The sequence below is a fragment of the Acinonyx jubatus genome, chromosome C2 (assembly GCF_027475565.1).
Source record: "Acinonyx jubatus isolate Ajub_Pintada_27869175 chromosome C2, VMU_Ajub_asm_v1.0, whole genome shotgun sequence".
Classification (NCBI taxonomy): Eukaryota; Metazoa; Chordata; class Mammalia; order Carnivora; family Felidae; genus Acinonyx; species Acinonyx jubatus.
The window spans coordinates 120,230,079-120,252,955 of record NC_069384.1 but is presented as its reverse complement, the minus strand read 5'-3'; the positions used below and the strand labels follow the sequence as shown (position 1 = coordinate 120,252,955).

At 41.4% G+C, this 22,877-nt stretch overlaps 1 protein-coding gene across 12 annotated transcripts in view; it reads left to right on the top strand.

Moving 5' to 3' along the window:
• The window catches only part of ZBTB38 (zinc finger and BTB domain containing 38), a 170,665-nt gene that overhangs the window by 42,191 nt on the left and 105,597 nt on the right, over positions 1-22,877 (top strand). For 9 of the 12 annotated variants that reach the window (XR_003420931.2, XR_001431808.3, XR_003420930.2 and 6 more), the window contains 2 exons: positions 16,285-16,471; positions 17,630-17,702. The gene's annotated coding sequence lies outside the window, so the exon portion shown is untranslated. Of the gene's footprint in view, positions 1-15,648; positions 15,807-15,961; positions 16,472-17,629; positions 17,703-22,877 lie in introns of those variants that run through there. The other 3 variants (XM_053221380.1, XM_015083216.3, XM_053221379.1) reach the window with 2 other exon arrangements.

Sequence of the window (22,877 nt, the reverse complement as noted above, 5' to 3'; positions counted from 1 at the left end):
TAAAGAGTTGGAGTTTTGGGGCGCCTGGGTGGTTCAGTCGGTTAGGCGTCCGACTTCGGCTCAGGTCACGATCTCGCGGTCCGTGGGTTCGAGCCCCGCGTCGGGCTCTGGGCTGATGGCTCGGAGCCTGGAGCCTGCTTCCGATTCTGTGTCTCTCTCTCTCTCTCTGCCCCTCCCCCATTCATGCTCTGTCTCTCTCTGTCTCAAAAATAAATAAAGGTTAAAAAAAAATTAAAAAAAAAAAGAGTTGGAGTTTCAAGATGATTAGCACTGCCAGACTTCCTTATTTAGTATTGAAGGCAACCCAAAAATTATCTTTAAAAGTGTTCTCCTGTAAGCCTCTTAGAATGGGGGGAACTGGAAAAGAAAGATTTTGAGACTCCCCCTCATTACACAAGAATGGCTTTTTACAGGGGCGCCTGGGTAGCTCAGTTGGATAAGCATCTGACTTCAGCTCAAGTCATGATCTCATGGTTCATGGGTTCATGAGTTCAAGCCCTGTGGTGCACTCAGAGCCTGGAGACTGCTTCAGATTCTGTGCCTCCCTTTCTCTGCCCCTACCCCGCTTGTGCTCTGGCTCTCTCTCAAAAATAAATAAACATTAAGAAATTTTTTTCAAAAAAGAATGGCTTTTTACAAATTCACTTGGGAATTATGAATGTAATAACTGTTCGTGGCAGAAAATAATTAGATCCTACTGAATTGCTCTTTCAAAATTGTGTGTATGTGCAACACTACTATTTATGTTTGATCTTTTCCCCATACACTTGACAATTATGGATAGCCTCAGTCTTTTCCATGTTGGCCCATCTGAGAGGCAAATGATCCTCACTGTATTGTTCTCCATTCCCCTGATGCTAGTGATGTTGAACATCTTTTATATGCTGTCATTTCTACCTTTTCTCTACATATTACTTGTTCATATTCTTTGGCCTTTTTCTAATGTATTGTTTGTTCAGTTAGTGCCGATACTCATCCTTTAACTATTATATCTCTTAAAAATATTTTCTTGGGGTGCCTGGATGGCTCAGCCAGTTAAATGTCTGACTCTTGATTTCAACTCAGGTCATGATCTCACAGACTGGGCTAACAGTGTGGAAACTGCTTGGGATTCTCTCTCTCCCACTCTCTCTCTCTGCCTCTTGCCTACTTGCATACACATGCACATGCATTCTCTCCTCTCTTAAAATAAATAAATAAGCTTAAAAATATATGCATTCTTAAAATCTTTGTTATCTGTCCTTTAACATCGTTTATGGTATCTTTTGCCATACAGAAGGCTTGGGTTTTTAGGTAGAGAAATTCATTATTGATTTTCTTGATGGAATCTTGGATTTTGTGATTTATTTAGGACCGTCTCCTCTATCACCAGATTATAAAAATCTTCTTTTTTATTTTCTTATGATACTTTCATTGCCTTTAAAAATGTTTGTATCATCAGTGTAGCTTTTATTTATTTGGCATACAATGCAGGGATAAGACCATTCATTAAAACCACCTAACTGCATTTCCATGCATCAGTGAGAAAAGGGGAGGCTAAGTTCTTTCATCTGTCTAAGAGACAGTGGCAAAAACTCTACGAAAGCGTAAAGGACACATAACACCAGTCTGTATCCAACAAAGACCATTTGCTCTAGTGGGAAAGCTGTTATGACAACCATATAATCCAAAGTTTCTAAAGTGGTTCATATTTGCAATATTCTTTCGTATAGACACATGATTACCATCCAACTTTTGATTTGGAAACTGGGGCTAGTATAGTCAATGAGATTGTGTAAACACAAGCCTGTAAAAGAGGACAAGGCAAACACCACAGAAGATACATTGAATTCTATGAATTCAGAGGTGCAAGCAATGTTTCTGCCTGGAAATATTAAGGAGAACATTCGAATTGGGCCTTGAATTAGGCCAGTTAGATTTTGAGAGACCAAGATGGTCGCAGAGGTCATTCTAGGCCAAGGTAACATAGGAGCAAGGGTAGAGAAGCAGAGAACCACAGGTTGTGTTTCTGCACTCATGAGCTATCCAATTGTCTGCTATATAGAGAAGTAGCCAGGGATTAAATTAGATGATAGTTTGAGGCTGGAGGATAGAAAACCTTGAATGCCAAGGTAACAAATTTGTGGTTTATTTTCTAGATAATGGATCACCACTGAAGGCTTTATTTTTTTAACAGCTTTACTGAGATCACAAACATACAACTCACCTATTTAAAGTGTACAATTCAGTGGTTTTGGGTACATTCACAAATATGTGCTACCATCACCAGTCAATTTTAGAACATATTCATCACCTCAAAAAGAGATGTGTACCCTTGGGATGCTTGGGTGGCTCAATCGGTTAAGCATCCGACTTCAGCTCAGGTCATGATCTTGCGGTTCGTGAGTTTGAGCCCCACAACAGTCTCTGTGCTGACAGCTCAGGGCCTGGAGTCTGCTTTGGGTTGTGTCTCCCTCTCTGTCTGCCCTTCCCCCACTGACGTATGTGCGTGCTCTCTCTCTCTCTCTCTCTTTCAAGAATAAATAAACATTAAAATTTTTTTTAAAAAAAGGAACATGTACCCTTTATCTGTTACCCCCTAACCCTCCATCCTCATCCCAAGCCTAAGAAACCACTAATCTATTTTTTATCCTTATAGATTTCCCAGCTCTAGACATTTCATTTAAATAGAATCATATCATATGTGGTCTTTTGTGACTAGCTTCTTGTGTTTGGCATAATATTACCGCTAATGGCTAGAGCAGTAGAATTCTCTAATCAAAGTGGCTCTTTAGAAAGAATGTTCTTGATGCAGAATGGTAGAAGGGGGCTGTGAGGCCAGGGAGTGCCATTAGGAGTCCATAATTGTGCGTACCTGTTATGGGGTCTTATGCATACTCAATAAGCAAGCTTTTTGGCTGCAAGTAAGAAAACACTAAACTATAAATGGCTTAAATAACAGGGACATAGTATCTTTGTGTGTATGCATGGTTTTTTTCTAATTTTTAAGTTTTTATTTTAATTCTAGTTAGTTAACATACAATGTTATATTAGTTTCAGGTATACAATGTAGTGATTCAACACTTCATACATCACTTGGTTCTTATCACCCATGACAAGTGCACCCCTTAGTCCTCATCACCTTTTTCACCCATCCCCACACCCACCTCCCCTCTGGTAACCATCAGTTTGTCCTTTATAGTTAAGAGTCTTGATTAAGAGTTAAGTTTCTTGATTTGTCCCTTTCTCTTTTTTCCCCTTTGTTCATTTGTTTTGTCTCTTAAATTCCACATATGAGTGGAATCATATGGTATTTGTCTTTCCCTGACTTAGTTCGCTTGGCATTATACTCTCTAGCTGCATCCATGTCATTGCAAATGGCAAGATTTCATTCTTTTTTGTGGATGAATAATATTCCATTGTATATATATTCCACATCTTCTTTATCCATTCCTCAGTCGATGGACACTTGGGCTGCTTCCATACCTTGGCTATTGTAAATAATGCTGCTATAAACACAGGGGTGCGTGTATCCCTTTGAACTAGTGTTTTTGTATTCTTTCGGTAAATACCCAGAAGGGCAATTGCTGGATGATAGATAGGGTAGTTCTATCTTTGACTTTTTAAGGAACCTCCATACTGTTGTCCAGAGTGGCTCTGCCAGTTTGCATTCCCCACAACAGTGCACAAGGATTCCTTTTTCTCCACATCCTTGCCAACACCTGTTGTTTCTTGTGTTGTTGCTTTTAGCCATTCTGACAGGTAAGAGGTGATATCTCATTGCAGTTTTGATTTGCATTTCCCTGATGGTAAGTGATGATGAATATCTTTTTATGTATCTGTAGACCATCTGGATGTCTTCTTTGGAAAAATGTCTGTTCGTGTCTTCTGCCCGTTTTTAGACTGCATTATTTGTTGGGATGCCTGTCTGGCTCAGTTGGTAGAGCATGCAGCTCTTGGTCTTGGGGTTTTGAATTTGAGCCCCACATTGGGTGTAGAGGTTACTTAAAAATAAAATCTTTAAAAAAATTTTTTAAATTAATTTGAGTGTTTCTGGGGTGTTGAGTTGTTCTTAAATATTTTGTTACTAACACTTTGCCTTTTAGTTTTGTTGATTGGATTTAGCAAGGTTTTGTTCATTAAATTTGTAACTGTTTTTTCTCTTTTGGTAACTGAAATTCCTGAGAGGATTTGACATGAAATTTGTAAATGTTGTTTTAAATGTTTATGAATATTTAGTTAGGTCAATTTATATAAATAGTTACTTGTTAGGGGAATATAATCTTTTAAATTGATAAGTGAATGGAACATGAGTTCAAAGATAAGAGAAAATAATTATTCTTATTTTTATACTTTTGAACATCTATGTTTATGAATAAAACAACTATGTTTACAGGTGATTTTAAGTTTATAGGGTTTTTTTTCTTGAAAGAGTGAGAGAGAGGATGTGTGTGAGGGGGCGCAAGCAGGGGAAGGGCAAAGGGAGAGAGACTCTTAAGCAGGCCCCACACCTAGCACAGAGCTGGACACAGGGCTTAATACCACAACCATGAGATCATTACCTGAACTAAAATCAAGAATTGGACACTTAAGTGACTGAACTATCCAGGTGCCCCTAAGCTTACATTTTTTTAACTTAAACTTAATTGAATATTGATTCAGACACATGTTAACATATATATTTCTTTCTGTGCTCCAAATTCTACTTTGGACCTTAAAAACTCAATTGGTAGAGAGGTGCCTGGGTGGCTTAGTCAGTTAAGCGTCTGACTTTGGCTCAGAGTATGATCTCACGGATCACAGGTTCAAGCCCCACGTTGGCTGTGTGCTGACAGGTCAGAGCCTGGAGCCTGCTTTGGATTGTGTTGTCTCCCTCTCTCTCTGCCCCTCCCCTGCTTGTGCTCTGTGCCTCTCTCTCTCAAAAACAAATAAACATTAAAAAAAAAAATTTTTTTTAAACCTCAATTGGTAGTAAAATACCCAACTCATCTAGGTTTTTAGGGACTACTTTAGTTTTAAAACTGGAAGTCCCACATCCTGGGAAGCTTAGCAAACTGGGGCAAGAGGTTACCGTTATTGGCAGACAATCCTCTGACCTTCACAACAGCCATGTGGCAACCTGGTGTGAAATCTGCATGCAGGGTTTTTATTCCCATTAACAGCAGCAGCAGCTGGGCTCAGAGATGTTAACATGTTTTGGCCAAGGCCATAGTTTGGTTTATAATTTATCCATCTTTCTCACGTCCTTTTTCTACTTAGTGTGATTGGTTGATTTATTTCTGAGGTCTTTCCTCCCTCCCCAGTGGAGAACTTGGTTTTTTCTTTCTAGAAATGAGTTTTGTTTTCACCTGGAGGAGCCATGGTCTAGGATTAACTTCAGCAGTAACCCCTAGAAATTCTTTTGTAGAGACATTCAGGGAGGTTGCCTTAGTCTTTGTAAGATGGGTAGAAACAAAGGTTATGAAGATGTTCAGTGCATGGATTACTGTGCATTTTAAAAATTATTTTGCTGATTATTTAAAATATATTAATATTGGGACACCTGGGTGGCTCAGACGGTTAAGTGTCCAATTCTTGATTTTGGCTCAGGTCATGATCTCATGGTTTGTGAGTTGGAGCCCTATGTTGGATGCTCCACTGGTGATGTAGAGTCTGCTTGGGACTCTCTCTCTCTCTCTTTCCGTCTCTGTCTGTCTCTCTCCCACTTGGTCTCTCTCTCTCTCTCTCTCAAAATAAATAAACTTAAAAAACATAGTAAAATAAAATACGTTACAACTTATAATTAGCTTTTCAATGATGGTTTTATTGGGATATAATTCACACACCATAAAATTCACTCATTTATGCTCTTAGCCCCTATTCTTAGAGTCAGGGAAATGCAAATTAAAGTAAAAGTGATGTGATGAGCACCGGGTGATGTATGTAAGTGTTGAATCACTAAATTGTACACCTGAATCTAATACTACACTGTATGTTAACTAACTCGAATTTAAATAAGACTTAAACAAAAAAATAAATGACATGACATATAATATACTCTACTGCTCTTCCAAAAAATAAAAGGCAAAAGTGAAATACCAATTTTTACCCATCAGAATGGTAAAATGTAAAAAAAAAAAAAAAAGTGATTACTATTCAGTGATGGCAAAGATGTGGGAGAATGTTTAGTCTCAGATATTAACGGTTGAAGTATGACTTGCTTCAGCTTTTTTGAAAATTATCTGAAAATATCTATTACTACTTTAAATACACAAAAAACCGAAACAATAATTTCACTTTGGACAATTTATTTCATAGAACTAAAATTATGAAAGGATAAGGATATTTATTGCAATATCTCTTTTGACAAAAGAAACAAATACCTGGGGAAAAAACCCTTTGTCTATCAGAAGGGAATGATTGAGCAACATGGTTGGCCATACCACAAATGAGTTTGAGCACTCTTCCCCAAACTTAAATCAGTCTTACATCATTAAAATATTTTTATTTGACTTGGCTCCAGGATTCTACAGAGAAACAGAATTAATAGGATTCATATTTACATTATATATGCATTAATAGTATACATATATGTGCATATATACATAATAGGATACATATACACAGAATATTTATTATGAGGAATTGGCTTACATGATTATGGAGGCTACGCAGTCACATGCTCTATCATCTGCAAGCTGTAGACCCAGGAAAGCCTGTGGTATAGTTCTGAGAAGCAGGAGAGACCATGGTGTAAGTCTCAGTCTCAGGGCAGGAGAATACCAGTGACCCAGGTCATCAGGCGGAGTGAGACCAAATTCTCCCTGCCTCCGCCGTTTTGTTCTAAGCCCTCAACAGATTGTATGATGCTCACCGACGTGGCAGAGGGCCATCTGCTTCACTCAATGTATAGATTCAAATGCTAATCCCACCCAGAAACATTCTCACCGACACACCCAGAAATAATGTTTAGCCAAATAAGCAGGCACCCCATGATCCAGTCAAGTTGACATAAAATCAATCAGTACACGTATATTTGTTATAAAAGGAAGTTTTATAGTACCACAGTCAACAGAAAAGCAGGATTACTTACTATGCCTTGAAAAATCTGTTATATTAAATCAAAGACAACAAAAGGATGTTACTCATTCCTAGTTAGATAGCATGGCCTATCAAAGATTCTAATCCTGAGCCCAGCGATCTACAAAAAAAGTGAAATGTCAAGTGTCAGAGATACTAAAGACACACACTGCATGGTTCAGGGTTATTTAATGTCCCTCATAGGCTATATTAGCTCCTTGGAGTCCACAGTACTGATCATTCTGAACTTCTATAAACATATAGGAGATTCTTATTTTGGACCTGAAGGGATATTCACAATTTATTACATAAAAAAAGTAAGTTGTAAAGTAATGTGTGTTAATTCAACGTTTATATAACAGGCAAAGTTAAAAGAAACCCCTGTGTGTGGATTGGTTGCTTGTCTTGGTGTGCACATGGAGAAGTGGATGAATATCTCAAGTATAACCATATTATGAGCATATATAACTTTTGAATTTTTCACAATTCTAAGAAAACCATTCCAAAAGAAATCAAAAGAAAGAGAGCACATAGCCCAAGCCATCAAAAGCTGTGAATAAAGCTGCAAGTCTTTAGTTATATGTCGGTGACATCTCAGTAAAGCTTTGGGGAGGGGAAGCTTCAGATCCTTGGGTAGATCACATATCATTAATCCACCTCAGCACTATTGACATTTGGGACCAGATAATTAAGATGTTGAAATAACTCGTAAGAGCATAATAGTAACACACCTGCAGGTGGTCTTTCTATTTGGATGAGGATAGAAACCTTAAGTCCCAGGGATGAAATTCCATCAGTAGTGAAGGACTTGGGGGCATCGAGGCCACTTCCTCAGTTGTGAGGGGTTGTCCCGTGTAGTATAGGATGTTTAGCAGTATCCCTGGATTCTACCTACCCATGATAGTAGCACCACCCATCCCCAGTCAAATGACAGCCAGAAATGTCTACACAAGTTGCCAGACATTCCCTGGGGGCAGAATCAGCCCAGGGTGAGAACCACTGCTCTAGTTTTCAATTTCTCATTACTGATGGGACACCTTGAACCAAGTTCCCTTAAATATCTAACACTGTCTGATTTCACCAATATGGAATCTATGAATGTTTTCCAGAAGCTGTTTTCCTCCAGAGCCACTAGAGGGGACACTCGGCAACACAAAGGACAGAAGAGACCTTGGGGAACCTTATTTTCCTCTACTTGTGGACTTTGTTGTCTCTGATTTGGAGGGCCCAGCCTTTAATAAATAGTCTTTGATGTTGAGAGCTATAACCTTTACCCACAAGGCATGTAGAGCTGTTTGCCTTGTGGTTTGTGCCATAAAAGTCGGTGTTTTTAGATATGGTGGAAGAGAGTGAAGTGTTCTTTGCTTCTTTAAACATTCTTCATAAAGCAGTCAGATGAATAATATTACTAAAAAGAAGTTTTGTGTCTCCATGAAGAGAGCCCATGGGACAACCAGGATAGGAGGTCAAGGACTGGGTTCTCTTCTTGGTCCTGCCACTTCCAGGCTGTGAGACATTGGCCACGTCTCTTAACCTTTCTGGTTAGATATAGCAGCTAAGGAGATAAGCCGAGAGATTAAGGTCACACATGGAATTATTTGGTCAAGCAAGGGTTTGGATCTGACCTGTCAATTCCATGGAATACTTGTGAAAATCAAATGAGGTGGTGTATGTGAAAGAGCATTGAGGAATAGAAAGCCCCTTACAAGTTCAGGGTGTGGATTTTCAGGTATTATGCGGGCAAAAGGAGATGGTGACTAAGAGTGAGCATGGGGGGGGAGGGGTGCATGGGGGATGGGTGGAAGAGGTCTGCAAAGGCAACAGCAATAATCCTCCACCAACTCTTATAAATTATAGAAAAAGGCCTTAACGCCCCCAAATCCTTCACTGCTGATGGAACTTCATCCCTGGGACTTAAGGTTTTGATCCCCATCCAAATGGACAGACCCCTTTATGCTCTTAGGAGTTGCTTGAACACCTTAATGAAAGTGAAAGATCTACTCCAACACTTGTTTCTCAGACTTTAAAAATCCTGAACCACAGTGACAAATATGTTTCACAGAGAGACCCAGCTCGCACCCATATTATAAAACCAAAACAAAAGTCTTGTAATGTACTTGAATTCTTCTGTTTTATTTTGTCACTTGAAGCTCACTCTGGTTCTGACCCAATAAATAGTGGGTACTGACCTGCAGTTTTAAAAACACTGTCCTAGAAGTTTTTGTGGAGGATGGAGTCCTGGTCCTAGGCTAGGGAAGAAACAGGAGATACGACCGCCAAACATTACTCAGGGAGCCTCGAGGATGAATTCTTTTACAATTTTCTAGGAGCTGATTCTTTGGGGAATGGTTCAGGAAGAGGAAGTGAAAGCAATAATCCCGAATTCATCTAAATGAATGAGGATGGGCCACTGAGCAGTAGCCTCCCAGCTGGATTCTCAGAGGTCACGATCTAAACCCTGCTCCATTAACATGAAGTATAGATAGGTATAATATAACCAACACCATAATAAAAATTAAAACCCAACATTTATTGAGCCCTTATCAGATGTTGCACTGAGCACTTTATGTGAATGGTGATACAAACAAAGTTTGAGAGTTCCCTGGTTTTCTTTTTGTCCTGAATGCTAAAAAGAATTCTGGCTTTGCCTGTCCACTTTCTTCCCCTTACCTATCAGAAGAACAGGACAGAAGTAGAAGAATTAGAGCAGCATTGGTTAGGGTGGGAGAAAAACTTGCTAGGGAGCTTGGGAGAAAGAAGGCAAGGCCAAAGCTTTTGGGTATAAGGAGTTTGGATAAGACGGGGAAAAGGATGTTAAGAAGGCTTGCAGGGGGCTCTATATGGTGCTTGAGAAATGCAAGTATTGAATATGAATTAATTTGAAATTATTTTTTGGTGACCAGACTGGGTTTCTTAGATTGTAACATCACCCTGAGACTGGCCCATGTGGGTTATGGTCTCAAGAGGGTCACATAAGCATTATCTTATTTAATTTTCATAACAAACCCAGCAGGTGGTATTATTATTTCCTTTTTTTCCAGATTAAAAAAATAAAGGAGGCTGATACAGGCTAAGTAACCTTAAAGTCATATAACTAAGAACTAGTGGAGCCAGTACTGAAACTTAGGTCTGTCAACTTCCAAAGCTCTTAACAAGTCCATGAACAAAGATTATTTCCAATATAAATAATATCAATTAAGAATAAAATAATTAGGATAGGATTTAACGAAAGGAATATAAGACTTGTACGCCAAAATGGTAAAACATTGTTGAGAGAAATTAAAGATCTAAATATATGGAAAGGCTTCCCAGTTTCACGGATCAGAAGACTTAATATTGTTAAAATGGGAATACTCCCTAAACCGATCTACAGGTAGAACACAGTCTCTGTCAAAATCCCAGCTGGAATAGGGGCGCCTGGGTGGCTCAGTTGGTTAAGTGACCGACTTTGGCTCAGGTCATGATCTCATGGTTGGTGAGTTTGAGCCCCGCATTGGGCTCTGTGCTGATAGCTCAGAGCCTGGAGCCTGCTTCCAATTTTGTGTCTCCCTCTCTCTCTACCCCTCCCCTGCTCACACTCTGTGTCTGTCTGTCTCTCAATAATAAATAAACGTTTAAAAAAACAATTAAAAAAAAAAAGCCCAGCTGGATTTTTTTGTAGAAATTGAGAAGATAATCCTAGAAATCAAATAGAAATGCAAGGGATCCAGACTGGCCAAAACAGTCTTTTTTTTTCTTAATTTTTTTTTTAACATTTATTTAATTTTGAGACAGAGAGAGAGAGAGAGAGCATGAACAGGGGAGGGTAAGAGGAAGAGGGAGACATAGAATCTGAAACAGGCTCCAGGCTCTGAGGTGTCAGCACAGAGCCTGACGCGGGGCTCAAACCCACAGACCACAAGATCATGACCTGAGCCGAAGTCGGACGCTTAACCGACTGAGCCACCCAGGTGCCCCCAAAACAGTCTTGAAAAAGCACAAAGTTGGACTCATCCTGTCTGATTTCATACTTATTATGAAGCTATAGTAATCAAAACAGTGTGGTGCTAGCATAAGAACAGACAGATCCATGGAATAGAATTAAGAGTCCAGAATTAGCAACTATTTATAGTCAGTTGATTTTTGACAAAGGGGCCGAGACAATTAAATGTGGGAAAGAATGGACTGTTTTTTAAAATAAGCTTTGAGGGCACCTAGGTGGCTCAGTCAGTTAAGTGTTCAACTTCGGCTCATGTTATGATCTCACAGTTCATCAATTTGAGCCCTGCATCAGGCTCTGTGCTGACAGCTTGGAGCCTGGAGCCTGCTTTGGATTCTGTGCCTCCCTCTCTCTCTGTCCCTCCCCCACTTATGCTCTTTCCCTCCCTCTCAAAAATAAGTAAATAAATACAGTTTATAAATAAATAAAATAAAGTAAAATAAAATAAACTTTGTATTTTAGAACAGTTTTAGATGTTTAGAGTTCTTGTGAAAATAATTTTTCAACAAATGATTCTGGATATCCACAGGAAAATAATGACTTTGGATCCCTACCTTATACTATAGAAAGTGGATCATAGACCTACATGTGAGAACTATAACTATTAATCTATTAGGGGTGCCTGGGTGGCTCAGTTAAACGTCCAGTTATTGATTTCGGCTCAGGTCATGATCTCACATTTGTGAGATTGAGCCCCATGCTGAGCGTAGAGCCTGCTTAGGATTCTCTCTCTGCCCCTCCCCTTTTCCCCTCAAAATAAGTAAATAAACATTTTTTAAAATAAAATAATATTGGGGCACCTGGGTGGCTCAGTCAGTTGGGCATCCGACTTCAGCTAAGGTCATGATCTCAAGGCTCATGAGTTTGAGCCCCATGTCAGGCTCTGTGCTGATAGCTTGGAGCCTGGAGCCTGCATCTCCCTCTTTCTCTGCCCTTCTCCCGCTCATGCTCTGATTCTCTCTCTCAAAAATAAATAAACATTAAAAATTTTTTTAAATAAAATAAAACTATGTTAGAAGAAAACTTGGGTATAAATCTTTATGACCTTGGATTGGACAATGGTTTCTCAGGTTTGACACCAAAAAGTACAAGTGATGTAACAGAAGATTCATAAAGGGAATTCATCAGTATTAAAAACCTTTCTCCTTCGAAGAGTATCATAAATAAAGTGAAATGACAACCCACAGACAGGGCGATAATATTTATAAAGCATATTTCTGATAAGGGATTTGTATCCAGAATGTATAAAGACAAATAATCCAATTTAAAAATGGACAAAGGATTTGAACAAACAGTTCCCCAGAGAAGACATGCAAATGACCAGTAAGCCCATGAAAAGATGCTCAACATCATTAGTCATTAGGGGGATGTAAATCACAAGCACAATGAGATACCACATCAAAACCACTGGGATGGCTAGAATCAAAAAGATAGACAAGAATTGTGTTGTGAGGATGCGCCGAAATCAGAACTCTCACACATGGCTGGTGGGAATGTAAAATGGCGCACTTTGGAAAACAGTCTGGCAGCTCCTCAAGATGTTAAACAGGATGCTTGCTTCGCAGCCCATGTACTAAAATGTCAAACATCGAGTCACAACCCAGCCCAGCACTTCTACTCCTTGGTATCCACCCAAGAGACATGAAAACATACGTCCACACAAAAGCTTGTACTGGAATATTCATGGCAACATTATTCACAACAGTCAAAAATGGAAACAACCCAAATGTCCATCATCTGATGTATGGATGAACAAAATGTGGCACATCCACACAATGGGATATTATTTGGGCCTAAAAAGGAATGAAGTACAGGGGTGCCTGGCTGGCTCGGTTGGTGGAACATGCGGCCTTGATCTTGGGGTCATGGTTCCCAGCCCCATGCTACGCCTAGAGCTTACTAAAAAAAAGTTAAAATAAATAAACAAACAAACAAACTGAAAAAGGGGAATGAAGTACAGATATATTCTACAACATGGATGAACTGTGAAAATATTATGCTAAGTGAAAGAAGCCGGACACAAAAGACCACATACTATATGATCCCATTTATATGAAATGTCCGGAAGATGCAAATCTATAGAGACAGAGAGAAGGTTAATGTTTGCCTAGGACAGGGGGGTGAGGGGTGGCGTGAGTGAGAGTGACTACTAATGGGCATGTAGTTTCTTTCTGGGGTGATAAAAAAGCTTCTAAAATTAGATTACAGGTCACACAATTCTGTAAATATACTAAAATCCATTGACTTGTACACTTTAAGTGGGTTAACCTTATGGTATGTAAATTATATCTTAATAAATTGTGTTTTTAAAAAGTGCATGAGATGAAAAAAATTGGAGGCAGCAAGTATAGAAAAGTCTTTGAGGAATTTCTTGAACCTGTAAAGGTTTTATTGATGTATTTTTTGATTACCAGTATATAACTGCATTTGTTGTAACAAAGGATTCTCTAGATGGGGTAGAGGTTAGGGGGTGTCACTGTACTTACTTCTCTGGGTCCCCCAGTAGATGTTTTGCCCAATTCTGATTTTATCCTATTAGGATCAATCCCAGAACACACAGTGCCAGGCTTTGTATCTCACTGAAGCTTACTCATCATTTCCCTTTTTTTTCCTTTTGTCTTCACATTATCCTGGCCCCGCAAGGTAGAATGAAAAAATAATAAGCCTCTCTTTGTCTTATTAGAGAAATAAACACCTGTGTATGTGAAGCAAGCAAGGCCACCAAGCCTTTGGGGAAGCAGAGTGGGGAGATGCCCAAAAGGCATTTTCTACAGAGAACCAAGGGGAAAAAAAAAAAACCCAAGCCTTCTGCCAAAAATGCCTGGAACTTAAAGTGCTCTCCTCAGCCCAAGGTCAGGCTCTGCGTGGACGTTGACAATGACCCTGATCAGTTGTTGCTGCTCCCTTAATTAAAAGCATGTGGCTTCCTCTCTTCCAAAATTCACCTTTGCTAATTCCACCTGCCTGGGGAGTCAGAACCCACAGCACAAGTGTAATTCCTCAGAGTGGCAACTGGCAGAACTCCCAGGAACAAGGTGGCAACATGATGTCCCCAGCTACCAGAGGCATCGATCTCCTGAGCCAGGGAGAGGGGTCTCATAACCACAGTGGGGAGGAAAGCCATGGAATGGCATTATTGAGGAGGCCACTGACATCTCCCTCCCTACTTCTGCAAGGGGCTGGAAATTCCTGGCATTTGTCTTCCTCTTGGAATGCGACATTTACTCTAGGAGAACCATGGAAAAGTACAAACCACAATCATAAAGCCCAGAAGGAGAAGGTACCTCCAAGGTCATCTTTATCCTGGGCCCAGATACCCCCATAAGCAGATGTTCTCCTCTGGCCAACCCACCTCACCTTGGCTTGAACACAGCCACTGCTAGGACTCACACTCTGTCTCAGAAAGGCAGCTGATTCCTGGTAGAGCAGTGCTAAGGGCAGTCACTGCCCCTGTCAGGTCCAGCTCTGTCCCTGTCACCTCCAGCCCCGCCTTGTACTTGAAACACGCCTTTGTTCTAACTCCTTCTCTAGGCCTTGGAGTCTTTGAGAGCTATCTTGTTTTTCTTCGCTCTAGTCTTCTTGCCTGTCCCAGACAAGCAGTGCCTTTAGCTGCACTGACCTCCCACGTATTCCCATGAGTCCAGGAGGCAACAAAGACAATACCGGGCCTCAGCCCCTCTGAGATACCCAGTCCACGGTTCTCCCATACCCTGCATCCACCACACGCCGCCAGACCTCCCTGACTTTGTCTCCCCATCCCAGCTTCTTACCCCCACTGGGACCTGACAATGAACCTGCCTTCCTGACCACTCTGGCTATCCCAGACCTTGTGTTGACCCATTGAGAGGACATGAGGCCTACTTCCCTAGACAGACCATCCCTAATTCCACTACTTCCTTGTGGAATGATTTCAAGCCCCATCATTACCCTTTGCTCACCTGAACAGGCTGCCCTTGGTCATTGTTCACACATTCACTTCAGCCACTCAGCATGGTGATTCAGAACACAGGATTTGAGATCAGATGATCCAGGCTCTGCCATTAACTAGTGTGAGACTTTAGAGAAGTCTCTTAATCTCTCTGAGCATCATTTTCCCATCAATAGAATAGGGAAGAATAATAGTACCTAACCTTATAGCTTCGTCATGATGATAACAATAAATGAAATCATCTTTGTAAAGCACTTAGCACAGAGGCTTGAACATTCAGTGCAAGTATTCAGTATATGTTTTCTACTATTTTATTCTAAAATTATCATCTAGGGGCACCTGGGTGGCTCATTCAGTTAAGTATCCGACTCTTGATTTCGGCTCAGGTCACGGTCTCATGGTTCATGAGATCAAGCCCCGCGTCAGGCTCCATGCTGACAGCATGGAGGCTGCTTGGGATTCTCTCCCCTGCTCTCCCTCTGCCCCCTCCCTGTCCCCTCCCTGCTCATACATGTGCACGTGCTCTCTCTCTCTCTCTCAAAAATTTTAAAAAGAATTATCATCTAAATGTATCAAAATTCATTCATTCACCATATATTTACTGAGTCCCATGCCAGCACTGGGATATAAAAACCCTTTTAAAGAATGGTCCTCTCTTAAATCCAGGACGTGCAGGCTCACACTGGCACTCAGAGACAAGGAGCTGAGGTCCAGGGCCATGGCATAAAGGCACTGACCACCAGATACTGTCTAGGGAATGTGACAAGAGCACCTTCCATCTCTTCACATGTCTTTTAATACCGTCTCGACTCCCTGGTTAAGGCAGCACCACAAGGAAAAGGGGGAATGCCAGAGGGAGAGGTAAGAAATCCCCAGAGAAACGCCCTCTTCTGCTTCTCTCTTTGACAGAGCGTGGCCATGCCTCTGCCATGCAGGAGGGTGACGTCCCTTGGGGGAGGCCTTCTTGAATCTGCCTGGGACTGTTCCGGAAGTAGGAAGGGCGGCTGGGGGTGGAGAGACAGCAGGAATGTTCTCCTGGCTTGCTGCTCTGTACAGGCGAGTGTGCCGAGAGGAGGGCCTCTGGACATCAAAGGTTCCTTTTGTCCCCTTCCGAGTGGCAGGGCAGCCAGGCCGCTGGCGATGACTCAGGCCTGGCCCTGACGTCACCCACGCCCGGCCACTGGCCTCCCTCTGCAGCCAGGAAACTGGCTGGGGAGTGGCACTCGCAGCTGCAGCAAATCTCAAAATAAGGAGGCAACTGCCTCTCTCCTCCTCCTCTCCATCTCCTCACAACACACCTTTCTTTTCTTCTTCTTTTTCTTTTTTTTTTTTTTTTTAGCCTTATGGAAGGTTTTGCTTGTAGATCAACTTTCAAAATGTAGGAAGTCAGAATGGGTGACATCATCAGAAAAATATGTGGAGCTGATCTCAACAAGAAGTGAAGAACCCAGAGCAAGAAAGCGGTTTTAACTCCTGAGCCCAGGGAGTTGGCAGCGTTTGGGTTTCAGAGGAGCCAGCATCTCCGAGTAAGTGAAGGCCCACCCCTGCCCCTCTCACTCAGCACCCTACACTGTGTGGCGCCATCTTGTTTCCTGACACCTGCGGCTTGGCAGGCCCCAGCCCAGAGGGAGGTGGTGGGGACTACATTTGGGAGACCCTCCAAATATAGCACCAAAGCGATTTTATCTGATCTCTCTCTTTTCACAGGACCAGACAAGAATGCATTTCCTCTCAAAAAAAAAAAAAAAAAAAATATATATATATATATATATATGTATACATACACATAGGCTGATACCCTGGGGGAAATGGCTCAAGTCGTGCCTTCCCCCATCAACCTTCTTGTTTTGTCTCCTCTTCCTCCTCCCGGAGCCCTGGTGCTCTGTTTTGGACTGCCAGAATGTTTGTTCAGAGTTCTGAACTCTTTGCTTCCTGAATCTTAAACCGAGTAATCAGACATAAAAAGAAAGCCTGTTCTAGGCAAATACGTCCCCTATGTCGCCCACTTGTAGTTTTGCACTTAACCTGGTAAAAGATGGCAGGTCTCATAAGAAAACATCCACAACCTGCCGCCTTCACAGAGCGTGTTTCTGGTTGCTTCTGATTGTTTTGGTGCGCGCACCTCCATTGTTTCATCACCGTGTTTATAGAGTGCTTATTTTAATTCCTGCTTGGGCTATTGCATCTGGAATGATACTAAACACAAAGACAGATCTAGTGTATCTCTGATATCTGTTTTAATGTCACCTAAAAAACTTAAGTCTTTGCACAGCCTATAATTTTACAAGCTCTGGAAGTTCCTAACCAAGAAAGTTAAGTTCCTGAGAGAGAAGTTTAAATGTGTACATAAGAACTGCAGAGCACATAGGCATAGAAATCATACCCAGTGCTCCTAGCCTCCAGTGTCATCCCCTGAGTCAGCATTTAGTCTTTGAATAGCTTACTTAGCAGAGTAGAATTGTTCTTTATAAATTCTGTTTTATAATGATTAGAGGGGGATGTATTAAAAAAATAAATCTTATTTTAAAGGCAACGGAGAAGCTTGTCATTCACTGGAAAACAGTGGCAAATTCCTTTGTAGTCTGACAACACTCTTGGAAAGTAACCCTATATTTGTTTTGTAATTCTAATATATTCATTTTGTACATCTTACGTTTACTTTTTGTTTTAATTTAATGCATCAGGTTGTCGATGTGAGATTCTGCTAAATTACTGTTCTTCTGGCTGTAAGATCTGAATGCTGTGACCACTAATTTGGTGAGTGTCATTTGTCCCTAATGGCTGCTTAAATTTAAATTCACTAATTCTGTTCTCTTGGTTTATAGTAAAATTTAAGGAAAGGGGAGAAGGCATGGGAACTTCCGCACACACACAAAAACAACTACATCAAAAAGGACATGTAAGTGTTAGGATATGCTAACTGCTATAGTAGACTGAAAAATGTATAATGGCTCAAACACAACAGAAGTTTATTTCTTGCTCACGTGACAGTATAGTGGGGCAACTCTCTTTCACACATGCATTCAGAGATACAGATGGAAAGAGGCTCCACCTTCTGCAGCATGTGATTTTCAAGGCCATCAGGACTGTCTCCACTCCCCAGTGAAAGAGAAGAAGAGTGTGAATAAGAGCAGAGGGGAGGTTTTCACAGGCCATGCCTAGAAGGGATGTACAACACTTCTATTCACATTTGGTTGACTAAAACTCAGTCACATGACCATGGCTAACTGCAAAGGGATCTGGGAAATGTAGTTCCCAGGGAGGCAGCCACTTCCCAGCAATGGTCTAGAGAGTTTCTGGATAAGAGGTTGTCCTCTCTGGCACAGCATAATAAAGAGCTTAGAGATGCTCAAGGATAAGATAGCAGAATGAATTAGTGGAAGAAGCAAAAAATTATCAGATATTTAGTATTCTCTGACTGACTCTCTTAGGTAAAATCTAGCCATATGGGCAAGGAGCAGTGGGTGAGATTTTTTAAGATGCCTCTGTTCTTTCCAACCCTGAGCCTTTCTATGAGCACTACCATGCTGCCAGTGACCAGTACGTGAGGAAGGACATTCTTTCCCTTATTTTCCCCTCCAGGGTCCTCTTGGTCTAGGATCATTCTGGCATTGTTTCCTGCTTCTGGGTCTAGTCATGCTAGTTGGAATTGTCCAACAGAATTCTGTTCCCCCAACTTTGAGCCCCAGTAGTCTATTGGAAAGCTCGTGGTTTCTTTAGCTCATGGTTCTGTCTGCTTCCGGGAACTTTGGGAAGCTATCCTGCCTGATCTACTCCGGATCTTGGCAAGTGTTTTAATCTTAGGTGTGTGATCGGGGTAAGGGGTAGGATCCCTGACTGAAATGAGATCTTCAAACCAAGTTATTAGAGAAACATTTAAAAATAGATTCAAAAGGCTCAGGCTGGAGAGATTAGTGCAACCCTAAGGATTTGATACACAATTCTAGTTTTTTCTTTTCAGGGAAAGTTTCAAAACATGTACTGAAATAATGAGTGGTAAGGGTATAATCCCTGCTTAGGGAACTCTGAGCTAATTTTATGTTTTATGTAGCCTTTTCACCATTGTTGGTCTTAGTGCAGAATTCCCCTGCTGGTAAATATCAGAAACCATATGGTGGGTACCTTATGATGCCCCAAGGGCAGCATAAAGACCTCCAGTAAAAACGGACTTAACATGCTTGCTTCAGCAGGGCATGTACTAAAAATGGACTTTGCCTGAGTCTTTGCCTGAGATAGTTCTGTAGTTCTGTTGTCAATATCTGGCTAGATACCCTGGTTTCTGATTGTATTTTGCCCCTGGACTTGACATTTCTGAGGCCCACACCCACACCCTGAAGAGCACACATTGTCCATTGTGTGGTAAGGCAGCTACTGGCCAGTTTGACACAGCCTCTAGGGCTCTCATGGAGACTGGTGCCTGGCCTAGTCTCCTATCACTGCTGCCTCACCTCTGCCGCTGCCCAGTGCTCTCACATCAGGAATGGTCTAAGGAGAAGTGGAGTAGAGTAAGTTGAATTGTTGCAAAAATGCTTCAGTCTCTCAGAGTTCATTTGCTGTGCCTTGGGTTTGTCCTGGAAGTATCTACTGAACTGAAAGCTGGCTGGGCTGGTGGAGGAAGCTAAAGATAAGACCAAGTTGAATGGGCCTGCTTAGAAGGGTGCAGCCAAAGGAGTAAGTTGAGAACAAATGCTAGGTTTCCAAAGCTAGAGCCAGGTGGGGATGATCTGTTGCTGGAAGCCCCTGTCTAATGGAGTCAGCCAGGAAGGGCAAGGCCAAAGGCCATTCAAGAAGGAAAGATGTCAGGGTCCATTTACTTGGGAGACTCAGCAGTCCCAGTTGATAAATTTCAACCGCCATGTGGTAGTGACTTCTCAGAGCACTAAGTACGTAGGAAGTGACATATGAGTGTGTGTGTGGAGGGGGTGGGCTGGGGTCAATCTCCTGATTACTCCTGTCTACCTGTATTGATAGCATGAAAGGGAGGGGTGTGTAATCGCCATATCAAAATTTCATACTGTCAGCGTGACCCCTCCACAGTGTTGTTACAGCACGCTGAGTGACCTCACAAACACACCAACACGGCAGGGGTGACAAGGTATACACTTGGTAAATATTTTGATCTTCAACATTTTCAAAAAAGTGTCAAAGTAGACATCATGGGAAAAATTAGACTTCTCTTTAATTTTATATTTTCTTATTTAAAAAACTGTTTATTCCACGTGAGGGGTATGATTAAAATTTGGGGCACCGTAGTCTTTTCAGAGCTTAGGTCACCTAAAGAGCTTAGCCTGGACCAATTAATCTGTGATAAGCAGGCATGGACGTGCACAGCAGGCTGACATAGATAGTGCCTAGACCAGTTGATTATTTTTATTATTTTTATTTTTTAACTTTATTTTTGTTTTATTTTTTTAATTTTTAATGCTTATATTTTTTTGAGAGAGAGAGACAGCGTGTGAGTGGGGGAGGGGCAGGGAGAGAGGGAGACACAGAAATGAAGCAGGCTCCAGGCTCTGAGCTGTCGGCACAGAGCCTGACGTGGGGTTTGAACTCAGGAACAAAACCGTGAGATCATGACCTGAGTTGAAGTGGGATGTTTAACTGACTGAGCCATCCAGGTGCCCCTATTTATTTATTTTTAAATGTTTATTTTTGGCAGAGAGAGAGCATGTGCCTGTGTGAGAGGGGGAAGGGTCAGGGGGGTGGGGAGGGACAGAGGATCCGAAGTGGGCTTTGTGCCAATAGTAGAGGCGGATGTGGTGGAGCTCGATCCGTGAGATCATGACCCGAGTGGAAGTCAGACATCCAACTGAGCCACCCAGGTGCCCCTCAGTTGGTTATTTTTAATCCCAGAGGTTTTATAGTTTTCATAGCACAGAAATGCAAGCCCTCTTCTTACACTGGGTCGGCATTTATGAATGTTCTTTTACTCCACTTAGAGGATTTTGCAATAAGGCCACGTCATATTCACCAAAGCTAAGAATTCATGGTAATAGGGCTTTGTAATTGCTCATGCTGAAATCCCCCGATTTCTTGTCAAGAACGAAGTTGGAAAACACCATACTTGAAGACTTCACGGTTTTGTTTTTAACTCAAGAAGCCTCTGCTTTTCATCAGAACTTGAAAGCTTCCTCCCGCCTCCAAAATGGTATTTTTAAAGGATGTAAAACTGAGATTCTGTCAGAATAAATAAAGTAATATATATGAAATGGTTTGGGGGGGAAAATGGTTGGGGCAACTTAGAACAATGTATAGCAAGTCAAGATACTGATGAAAATAATTATAATAATGGTTAGCATTGGTGTTTTGACTTTTACTGTTGGTATTAATATTGTAAGTATCATCATTTAACATTTTTTGGTCTTTCTCAATTGACTTTCATCTGAGATCCTTAGCACCACTCACTAGCTAGCCACAGCATGTGGGATAAAATTTTCAAGGTCATTCGGAAAGGTTTGACTATAGGCCAGAAGCCTAACCAAGAGGCTTGTAATGTTACTCAGAGAGAGGTTTGACCCGGGGGGGGGGGGGGGGGTCACTGAAATCTGTGAGACAGGATGGATTTGAGCTATCTCTCTGCCAAAAAAAACCCAAAAAACCAAAAACAAAAATGGTGTTTCCTGGCATTTTAGGGGGCTCCCAGTGCATTGACCACAGGAGGCTTTGAAACCACTCCACAGAAGCACTGACGTCGGGTGGTGTCTCCCAAATGAGAATGGAGTCCATCGCCTGTCCCAAAGCCCCTAAGCCTGAGTGCAGTCTGTCTGTTTGGTGTTAATGGGGCGGGGGATTATACAGAGTCAACAAGCATGAGTTCAACCCAAGAGCAGTAAAGAAGGTATCATTTAAACTGTGAACTCCCCTCCATGTCCCAGATCCTGTCATCTGTTATCTTGGAATGTAGCGGGGAAAGCAGTATCTAGTGAAAGGATTTTCTCATTGATCCAAATTCCTTGGCATCAACTATTCCAAGGTACTTCACAAAAGAGAATGTAGCTTGAAATTTACCCCAGACACCAGCCAGAGTCTGAGTCCTTCTACTGCAGCCAGGCCATGGTTGGGCTGGACTCCTAAGAGGAGTCTCTTCCCTCCGTTTTCACCCTACATGAGGTGAATTCCTTTTTGTTTCTTTTAAAATACTTATCATTGTTTTTCAGATAAAAAGAGTCATAACTAGTTACTATACAAAAAATAGAAAATACAGAAAAATATCAAGGAGAAAACAACAGCTTCCAGTAATACAACAAACAAGTAACAATTCTGTATTACCATTTTGATGTATTTCTTTCCGGTTTTTCACATATAGAAATTATTTGACATGGTATTTTATGTTTTTTCTTACCTCACTTCCATTATGTTGTAAGTATTTCTCCAAGTCACTAAATGGCCTGTGAAAATTTGATTTTTTTTTATGTTATGTTATGTTATGTTATGTTATGTTATTTATTTATTCATTTATTTATTTATTTATTTATTTATTTATTTTCGAGAGAGAGAGAGAGAGCAGGAGCACAAGTGAGGGAGAGGCAGACAGAGGGAGACAGAGGATCTGAGGCAGTGTTTCCTGACAGGCTCTTTGCTGACAAGCTGTCAGCAGCTAGCCCAAAGTGGGGCTTGAACTCACAAACCGTGAGATTGTGACCTGAGCCAAAGTTGGACACTCAACCGACTGAGCCACCCACATACCCCTGAAATTTTGATTTTTAACGTCTGTGTTTCCCTTGCATTGATATGTCTTAATTTATCCTTTTTGGGTTTTTTTGATGGGCATTTTTTTTAAATGCTTATTTTTGAGAGAGAGAGAGACAGAGCCTGAATGGAGGAGGGGCAGAGAGAGAGGGAGACACAGAATCTGAAGCAGGCTCCAGGCTCTGAGTTGTCAGCACAGAGCCAGATGCGGGACTCAAGCCCACAAACGGAACCGGGAGATCA